General features: G+C 37.4%; 1 pseudogene; it reads right to left on the bottom strand.

The window, feature by feature from the left end:
• Positions 1–679: 679 nt before the first annotated feature.
• Positions 680–4496, bottom strand: LOC139971128 (cytochrome P450 1A5 pseudogene; annotated as a pseudogene).
• Between the last annotated feature and the right edge of the window lie 5637 nt (positions 4497–10133).

Here is a 10133-nt window from a genome sequence, read left to right as displayed (position 1 = left end):
CCTACTGTCTTTGTGTTGTGTGGACCCATTGATAGAAAGGCATGCCAGCAGACACCATCAAAATGCCCCATTGACTGGAACACTAAATCATTAAAGTATGCGGTCTCATGGTACTTATAGAAGTTCTCACTAGGTCAACCCTACCCCTCACAGGATAGCTGACATATTGATCATGGCACCTTCAGTTCCCGAATCATGACCATGTTTAGTTTTAAAGCTATGAGTGCTCAAAGTATATTCGTTTTTTAAAGAAGCCTCTTTACTTTCGTCTTCCAAAATGAGCATTTCGCTATCTTATTTGTCTGATTTTTTTGTCATTATAAGTATCAAATGGCGTATATTGGCCGAGGTTTTGCCTAATTAAGTTAATTTTTCAAACAAAGCAAAATCGTGGGTGGGTCGGTTGATATTGGAACAAAGTTCAACAGTCATCGAGTCAGTATTATCATCAATTTTATATGCATGCCCCCTCCCAAAAACCCCCTCCCCTTGCTTAGTTTGTAACTGACATTGTGTATCGTGTTGGTTTATCAGTTGGAGAACGGATCTGGATATAGCCGGAAATCACCGACTAGGAAGATGAATGCCTGCTCAACTTAAATCAGTTTGCAAAGAGAATCATTGCCAGGGAGATGGAAATATGAGATTTAATAATAATAAAAAAAAAGCAACACAAGAATAATTTTTTCAATGAGCATTTCCATTTATTTGAAATTTACTCGAAATGTACTCATCATCGTAATCTCAACCGTAGCGAATGCATGGAACTACATCTTGGAAAATTATATACCAAAACGAATATCAGAAAATCTAGGCTAGTAACATAAAAAGCAAGAAAAGGAAAGAAAGATGAAGTTGAACCAGAAAGAGAAAAAAATGTTCAAACAATTTTGCAGATACTGGAAGGGTGACATACCTCCCTGCTATTAGAATGTTGCACAGGATAATTTATATTAAGAAACAACAGCTTCTGTTAATACTAATTATATTCTAATAAATCTTTACACACAACAAATATAGACAGCAAATCGGAACATTTCATTTAACATTAATCTACAGATAATATAAATGTATAGAAAGACATCAAGTAGTTATAAGACTAGCGACTACGAGCCAACAATGTACCTTCCACTCTTTAGATTGTCAAACAATACACTCCTTGCATTTATAGAAGGCCTATACGCTGTGGGAAGTAATTTGTTCGATTTAATCCATTGTTTGGAATTTCTATATTATTAAAGGCAATAACTCTGCTCCTGTAATATGTGAAGTATAGGAAACAATTGACATTGTACTGTATACTTTAATATGACGAGCAGGGTACATAATCATTCAATAGAGATGATGCTAAGATATCCTTCATGTATAGGCCTATTTGAAAACCGAACTGCAAACTGACTGTCGGGCTATCATATCAGAATAATCGAAAATTACAAGCAAATTGTCCACAAATCAAAAACCAACATATATACCACATGTACTTTCTGATAAAGTACCTTGGTGAAGTCATGTGGAGCCTTGAGAGAGAATTAATTTCACTAACTTAACAAGTTACGACTATCAGTGATGATGTACAATAAAACTTGATGTTACAACCTCTTACATGAACACGTTCAGAAGGATTTCAAAGATGGGGTTTCTCCCCCCCCCTTTCCTCCCTCCCCCCATAAGAAAAGGTTTTTCCTTTTTATTGTCTTTATTTCTTGTGTCTTTTAGCATTGTGACATTTTGTTGTGTTAATAATAATCAAGATTATATATATGTCTTTTTTCAATCCAGAATTGGTGTTGAAATAATAAAAGAGTTCAAAAGTATGTATTGGCCTCGTTTGTAACCATCAAAACGATCAAAAACGAGACTAGCTAAGACCAGGCTTGAAACAGAATCCTTCTAATGACTCTGCCATGCCACATACATGTTCAAACTTCTATATAAGCAATTTAAAACCGGTAAATCTATCTTTTTCATCACATTGGTTGAGTAGTTAAATACACATTAAATTTAATTGTAAAGGTTTAAACCCTCGAGTAAACTAACCGTCAAAATTTGTTACCAAAAAGGCTTTAGCTTAGGGCACTAGTAATACCCTTGAATTCCTGTGACTAGGAAACGAAGAGATCACCCCAACTCCCTATGTTAATAGTTCAAAGATTTGTTTTTCTTTTACACGTAAACAATTCACATTACAAAGATTAGATTTTCTATCGAAGCACCATCTCCATATCATACTTAGGTGGCCTTACAACCAGCAAGGAACCTTCTCCTTTCAGAGTAAGTTTTTGGCCCTCGGTACTTCTCAAGGAGCACTGATGGAGAATTACAGAAAAGTACAGGAATAGCTCCATTTGTGCAACCTCGGACCCGATACATCGTCTCCGACCAACACCAAATCGCATCAACGAATCTACTTTATCGTTGTCGAGTTTTTTGCCATCTTGTGAGAGGAATCTTTTCGGATCAAACTTACCAGGTTCGTTCCATTCTTCGGGATCACAGTGAATTGAATACAGATTCACAAAAACAACTGTGTCCTTAGGAATATATAAATTATACCCGCCTTCCAGTATGGTATCTCGTATTGTGCTGTGTGGTAGTGTAGTTGGCACAACAGAAGAATGGCGGGAAACCTCCGCGAGAAAGGCTTCAGTCAGTGGTAGTCTACCTCGGTCAGCCAGGGACGGCAGACGGTCACGACCTATCACATCGTCCATCTCTTCTTGCATCCGTTTTTGTAAATCTGGGAAATAAATAGCATAGAGAAATGCCCACATCAAAGTAGAGGCGACAGTCTCAAATCCTGCCCCGAAAAAGTCGTAGACCACTGACCGTATTCGTTCGTCCGTTAATTTAAGTTCTTGTCTTTGCTTCGGATCAATTCCCTCCGACAGTGTCATGAGGTAATACAAAATGTCGCTGTCTAACCCATTTTGGTAATTATCGCGATGATTTTTGACGTGAACTCCAAGTATGTCTCTGAATTTCGTCGCCAATTCTGTAAACGATTTCATTTTACCAGGAAATATCACTCCTAGCCAAGGCATGAAGTCAATCATATTACTTCCTGAGATGGCATCTATGAATAGGTCGCTGTTGCTGACAATTGATTTCAGTTCTTCGTGGTCAAGTTCGTGACGCACTTGAAACAATAAACTTGCCATAATGTTGCTCACAGAAAGTTTAAGCAGTTTAGAAGTGTCAATGACGGCGGCGTTATTATTATTCATAACAAACCTGATGAACTCAGTCGCTTCGAATGTCACTTGTTGTTCGACAAGGACTGATTGTTTACCTGAGGTAAAGTGGCGTAATGCGTTATCTGCTATTTTTCGATGCAACTTCCACCCTTCGTCGTAAGTCGTAAATGCAACTGATCCTCCGTTAAGGGCAACAGAAGTTTGGAAACCATTCAACTCAGGGCGTCCAGCAAAATCAACAGATTGCCTTACTAAAGCTTGATAAATTGCCTGTCTTCCATTAAGAACGATGACAGAACGGCTTCCAATCCTAATTTGAAAGACATCACCGTACTTCTTAGCCAACTCCACGAACGATACGTGAGGTACAGTTCCAAGTTGGATGATATTACCAATGATCGGAAAACCAATTGGTCCAGGTACTTCTCGTGCATCTAGTGGAATCGGTTTCCTTTTATTACTACCTATAATCAATTTTACCATCAGAAACACAGCCACTATGGAAAGAATGAACGAGAGACTACTCGCGGAAGTAGTTTCTATCCACGATCCCAAATACAAAACAGATCGCCGGTTACTCTGGTCTATCAGCGTCTCCATTTTCTTGAATGATGTCGCCACAATATTCAGCTTGAAGTCAGTTAAGTCTGTTCAGCTTGAAGTCAGTTTAACTGTCTCTGTATCGCGAATTCCTCTGTGCAACGTGACGTACCTTTGAGGATTACTTGACAAAGAAGGCTATTTGCTAGTTCTATGTAGGCTAAGGTTCAATCCTTTGCGAGTCTTATACAACTGAGGTAATCTTGCATCGTAACACGTACGCTTGTGTCATGACCTTAGCTTATAACATCATGAAGGACTCTCATATACAAACACAAAACAAAAAACGGGAGCAGATTACATGAAACTTGTCATAGGCAATTAGCGACTTGTTTTGATGTGGTAAATATAAATTGGTAGACGAGAGATCATTCCATGTGGAAGTTCTTGTTGAACTAAATAGGTCCTGGTGAAGTTTGCTTTCCATTCCATAGAAACGTTTTCGGAGAAGATCTGTTAAGGGTGAGTATAGTTGTCCCAGTTTGTAACTTTGGTACACTTAGCTGAAGGGTTAGAAAAACGTGAACCATGACTTTCGCAAAGCGATAATATCAGATGAAATAGCTTTATCAGTGTTTAACGAGCTGTAGAATAAGATGAACAATACGCGGAGTTATGCCCAGTCGGTATAACACTGACATGATGAACCTCCAAGGGTCAATTACGCAATTTAAATCGTTAGTGTCCGATGTCACCAGAGCGTAGACACAAATTTGTACGGGGAGTGCTTCGTCACCGTGTGTGCAGGATACATGGTATGCACGTTAAAGCAAAGGACACTGGTCTTCGTAGTATCAAGTTTATATCCATCTTCCATGGGTCCTATTACACATAAAGTAATTCATCAACACAGATCATAGTAGAAAGATAAATAAAACGTATAGTAGAATATATAAATTATGTTAGATAGAAACAGAGGTACCAGAAGTTAATTAATTATTTAGTTAATTATTTTATAAGTCTTAATTAAATACAAACATATACATTTACATTTTGTGCATATATATAAATTTACATATATATATATATAGTAATTCAATAAAGAATAATACACCAGAAAAATTCCACTTCACGACCGGTTTCGTCCTTTTGGGACTTGGTTTTTCTGTGTAAAATTGTCAGATTTAAATCGCCAGGGGTGCACTCTGTACAATCATAACACTTGGGTAATACGCCCTTAATGACAGTTATTCAAAGCCAATTTATAAACTTTAACACACCAGTAGAATCACTGTGGTCGAGTGGTACGGGCTTCGGTTCGTGACACGAAGATCCGGGGTTCAATTCCTAACTTTGCCTGATGAGTCCCAAAGGACGAAACCGGTCGTAAAGTGGAATTTTTCTGGTGTGTTATTTTTTATTGAATTACTATAAATCTGTCATACCACTTGCTACACATTCAATTCCTTTTTACGGCTTGGCTTGCCTAAAGAGTGGTTATTCTGTGTAAAATTGTCAGATTTAAAGCGCCAGGGGTGCACTCTGTACAATCATACGCCCTTAATGACAGTTATTCAAAGCCAATTTATACGCTTTAACACACCAGTAGAATCACTGTGGTCGAGTGGTACGGACTTCGGTTCGTGACACGAAGATCCGGGGTTCGTTCCTACCTTCGCCTGATGAGTCCCAAAAGGACGAAACCGGTCGTGAAGTGGAATTTTCTGGTGTGTTATTCTTTATTGAATTACTATATATCTGTCATACCACTTGCTACACATTCAATTCTTATATATATATATTTATCCATATATATTTTTCCATATATATCCAAGGTATAGATATCTATAATATCTCCAAAATAAGGTTTTACTTAGCTTTTTTGGGAAGTTGGTCACACAAACCCAACCATCATCATTGGTCTACGTGATGATAATAGTTGGGTTTGTGTTGCCTTTAAAGAGCAATTTGTATGGGATGCCGAATGGAAAATTATTAGCTTTGACGATTTAATAAAACGTTTAGGACCACTGGTTCTACTTTGCCACATCCACGTGATGTTTCAAAGAGCTGGTTACGCCTACACACGTGGTTATACATCCGTTATAATCGAACACTAAGCAAACTAATTAAATCCACAAGTGATCGTTGAGTTTGGTGGCCAGTGTGTTTAATTAATCGAGAGCGTGATTAATAGTATCTGGTATAATTTAATTAGAATATCATTATGTTGTCTTCACTTTCAGCATTGAAAGCTAAGATCGAAACATAAATTGGACTTTAGATTACGGTTAAATCATAGTTCTCGTTTTATGTGTGTACACCCGAATTGCCAGATTTCTTGATTTTTTTCATGGGAGGCGTACAGATAAATCAATCCGCATGCCAGATTATGGCATGTACGCTCCTAAGACCGAAAGACAAACAGTTTTTAAAGAAGCTATATATGCGCTTCCGTACCATATTATTGTGATCAAGTATATGCAATCAGTTCTTATGCTGGTTCCTGTATCACTCTGCCACTTAATGGGTTTACCCACCAGTGATCATTTGTAAGGAATATATCTTTTCCACGTGTATATAAGCACGTTTATATGGGGAATTTCTTAACGCATGTACTGCACGCTCACGGTTTACCAGTTCTACAGAAAGAGCTGTGATAAAACTGAAATTCCCCATGAAGATTGACGAACTGAGAAAAAAAGAAGAAGCAAATAAACAAACATAGCGATACAGATGTACGCAAAGGGGTACAAACAAATAGAATCGCAAAGGTTTGATGAACCTGAGATAGAGGGCTTACAGACAAGCGATGGCCCCTTCCCCACCCAAGAGTGGATTCCTTGAACTGAAAATTCATGATAAAGAGTAACAAAGGTGACCCAAACTGGGTGTGTTTGTCATATAGAACATTATTTGCGGTAGAATAATGATGTATTCGAGCCATGCTGTATAATTTAATATTCGAAAACATGTCTATTGAAAATTTATTCTTCGAAAGTATTGTAGCCAGTTACCTATAGAGCCCCCGTCACAATAAAGTAGGTAATTTTTTTTATTGACTGAGTTCTAAACCAACAGCCGTGTTGTTGTTTTTTAGTTCTAATTCGAGTTTTAAATACCATCAAAGATTCATCTCTCATATCTCTATTCAAATTGGCTCTTTCATCAAAAGAGAAATGTTAAAAATATTGATTTTTCTGTTCGATCTATCCTTGTAATTTCGTCATTTTAGTCACTTCACGCTGTCAGTCTGTCAAAAGTAATGCATAAAATTCGAAGATGTGTTCAAGATGTACCTTCAATTCCTATACAATCTGCTTTCATTTTGATGATAATCATTCTATCCTCCCTCAGATTTATTGTCTGAATTTAAATTATTGATATATGTACTAAATTTGTAAACACATTCAGATTTTCTATATCAACAGCACCATTTGCTTTGTGACAGCACTTTATTTGACTCTTCAAATTGTCATCGTAAAACTTGAACGCCTCTCATGCATCTTGTGACACTTGCACATTTATTCGGACGATATTGAATAGCAAAGTAGCATACGTACTTGAAGTCCAGGCTTTACATGAACAACTGGAGGGGTTCGGACCCAAGGAATTTGAATCATAACACGAACCGTCAACAGCAACTTTCAAATATTATTCATTTCTGGGGGCGAGATTTTATACGAACAGCTAATGGGTTTAAGTATCCGCACTTAGAAAGGACTGGGTTGGACTAACCTGGACTGTATTTAATAGAGGAAGAAATTTCCCACCTCTTCACAAAAGAAAGCATAATAATAATTAATCACTGTAAGGGTGTCCAACTGTAAATAATTTTTTTTTTCTTTTTGTCAATTATTGGTTTTTGTTTGACATTTTTCCTCCAAGAAGGTAAAAAGGATTTATATGACAGGAGGTACAATGTGTACACCAATGAAATAACTCAAGGTAATACTACAAGCCAATGTGGTATACGGGAAAGGTTTTTCCTTCTGAAATTTGGAAATTTGCAGTTTGTCGTCAAAGTTACATTTCTGTCAGTAATCGTATACTGTGACATTTCGTCTGCACCCCCAAGAGCTTTAGATATACAGACATACGTTCATAAATTTCAAAATGACAATACGTTCTTTATCTCATATTTTCCCTGGCCTCCTAATCGACCCTGTGTCCAACGGCAGTAGACCTCTGATTGCCCGTTTTCCTCCGGCCTGGTTCCAGACGGAGAAACAACAAACCTAATCTGCCCTTGAAACTGTGGTGGGACGCATTGCCGTGCTTATTGTATTGGTATTTTCTTATGGAACGCGAAAGGACCACAACATATGATGATGTTAATGATGATCTAATTTTATACGTTCATGTACTAAAAAACTTACGATCATGTACTAAACATATACGATGATGTACTAAAAAACTAAGATGTATATCATAACATGCGTTGATGTACTAAAAACATAAGATGTACATCAAAACATATACGATCATATACTGAAAACTTGTGATGATGATGAAAAAGCGCAAGTTATAAAAAGGGGCGTATGAATATCCATTATTGTCGTTTGAATACGCGTATGGATATCCATATAAAAGTGTCCCTAGGAATATCAAAGTTGATACCGAAGCCCCGCCCCTAATGGTTCTTAATGAGTTTACACTGAATATTCATACTCGTATGCATACGCCACATATGAATATACATACGCCTATGCAGACGCCACATTTTTTTTAACATAACATTATTAGTACTTGATCGTATTTGTTTCGATGTACATCGTACGTTTGTAGTACATGATCGTATATGTTTAGAGCATGATCGTATACTTTAAGTACAAGATCGTATATGTTTGGTACATGATTGTAAATTTTTAGTACATGATCGTGTATTTCTAGTACATGATCGTAAGTTTTCAGTACATGATCGTATAAAATTAGATGATCATTAACATCATCATATGTTGTGGTCCTTTTCGCGTTCCATATTGTCTGGACCCATTGAAAGAAAGGCGTGGTAGCAGACACCATCAAAATGCCCCATTGACACACTAAATCATTAAGTATGCGGTCGCAAGGTACTTATAGACGTTCTCACTAGGTCAACCCTACCCCTCACAGGATAGCTGACATATTGGTCATGGCACCTTCAATTTCCGAGTCATGACCATGTTTAGTTTTTAAGCTATGAGGACTCAATTTAAGTATATTCGTTTTTAAAGAAGCCTCTTTAATCACCTGTAAACAGTTGCCGTGCGTTATAATTCAACTTGGGCCCGAGGTTTTTCTTAACTTTCCCAATTTTTGCACCATTTCATTAATTCTCTTTAATATGGCGACCCCTAATAATATAAAACCATTCAACCAACACTAATCTCAAAGGCCAGCTTAAGCGGTTGTCAGCTAAGCAAGTCAATCCAAAGTAGCCAAATATTATTTATATCGTGTCCTTATTGAAGGTTTTCATCAATCAAAATCATTCGAGACTAAAAGCTTTCAAACTTTCGTTTGGAATAGTAGTCATATTTCAAGAGACAATGAAAAGACCTGTCAATCATACGATTTGCACATGAAAAAGCGCAACTGCGCATGTATGACTGATACTAAGTCGCATTTCGGGAAGAAAATTACACTAGGCTAGCTCTCTATGCTTCGGTCTGATTGTGAATACAAATGCAGAGTCGCCCGATCCTTCGCATAGCGTTTGTATGTTTTTATCTTTGTGTATGTCAGTGCATATTCATAACTTGTACATTCCATCGCTTTTAAAGGTTGTGAGCGACACATGACATCAATAATGCCTTGGTCTGCATTACCCCCCCCCCCTCCCCCCTCACCCCGCTCTTGCTTTGATAAATCTGTGAACAACAGCAGGAAAAACAACAAAACGGTAAGAACGGAACACATATCTGAGCAACTTATCATCTTTATCATGAGGCTAACTTAGAGGGTGAATTTCTTAGCGGAAGTTTTAGAATTGATTTTCACTTTCGTCTTCCAAAATGAGCATTTCGCTATCTTATTTGTCTGATTTTTTGTCATGATAAGTATAAAATGGCGTATATTGGCTGAGGTTTTGGCTAATTAAGTTAATTTCTCAAACAAAACAAAATCGTGGGTGGGTCGGTTCATGTTGGAACAAAGTTCAACAGTCATCGAGTCAGTATTATCATCAATTTTATATAGCATGCCCCCTCCCCCAACCCCCTTGCTTAGTTTGTAATTGACATTGTGTATCGTGTTGGTTTATCAGTTGGAGAACGGATCTGGATATAGCCGGAAATCACCGATTAGAAAGATGAATGTGTGCTCAACTTAAGGCAGTTTGTAAAGGGAATCATTGCCAGGGAGATGGAAATATGAGAATTAATAATAATAGTCAAAAAAAAAGCAACACAAGAATAA

This window comes from Apostichopus japonicus, chromosome 8 (assembly GCF_037975245.1).
Source record: "Apostichopus japonicus isolate 1M-3 chromosome 8, ASM3797524v1, whole genome shotgun sequence".
Classification (NCBI taxonomy): domain Eukaryota; kingdom Metazoa; phylum Echinodermata; class Holothuroidea; order Aspidochirotida; family Stichopodidae; genus Apostichopus; species Apostichopus japonicus.
The sequence above is the reverse complement of the archived record's forward strand: the minus strand, read 5'-3'. Positions and strand labels throughout refer to the sequence as shown.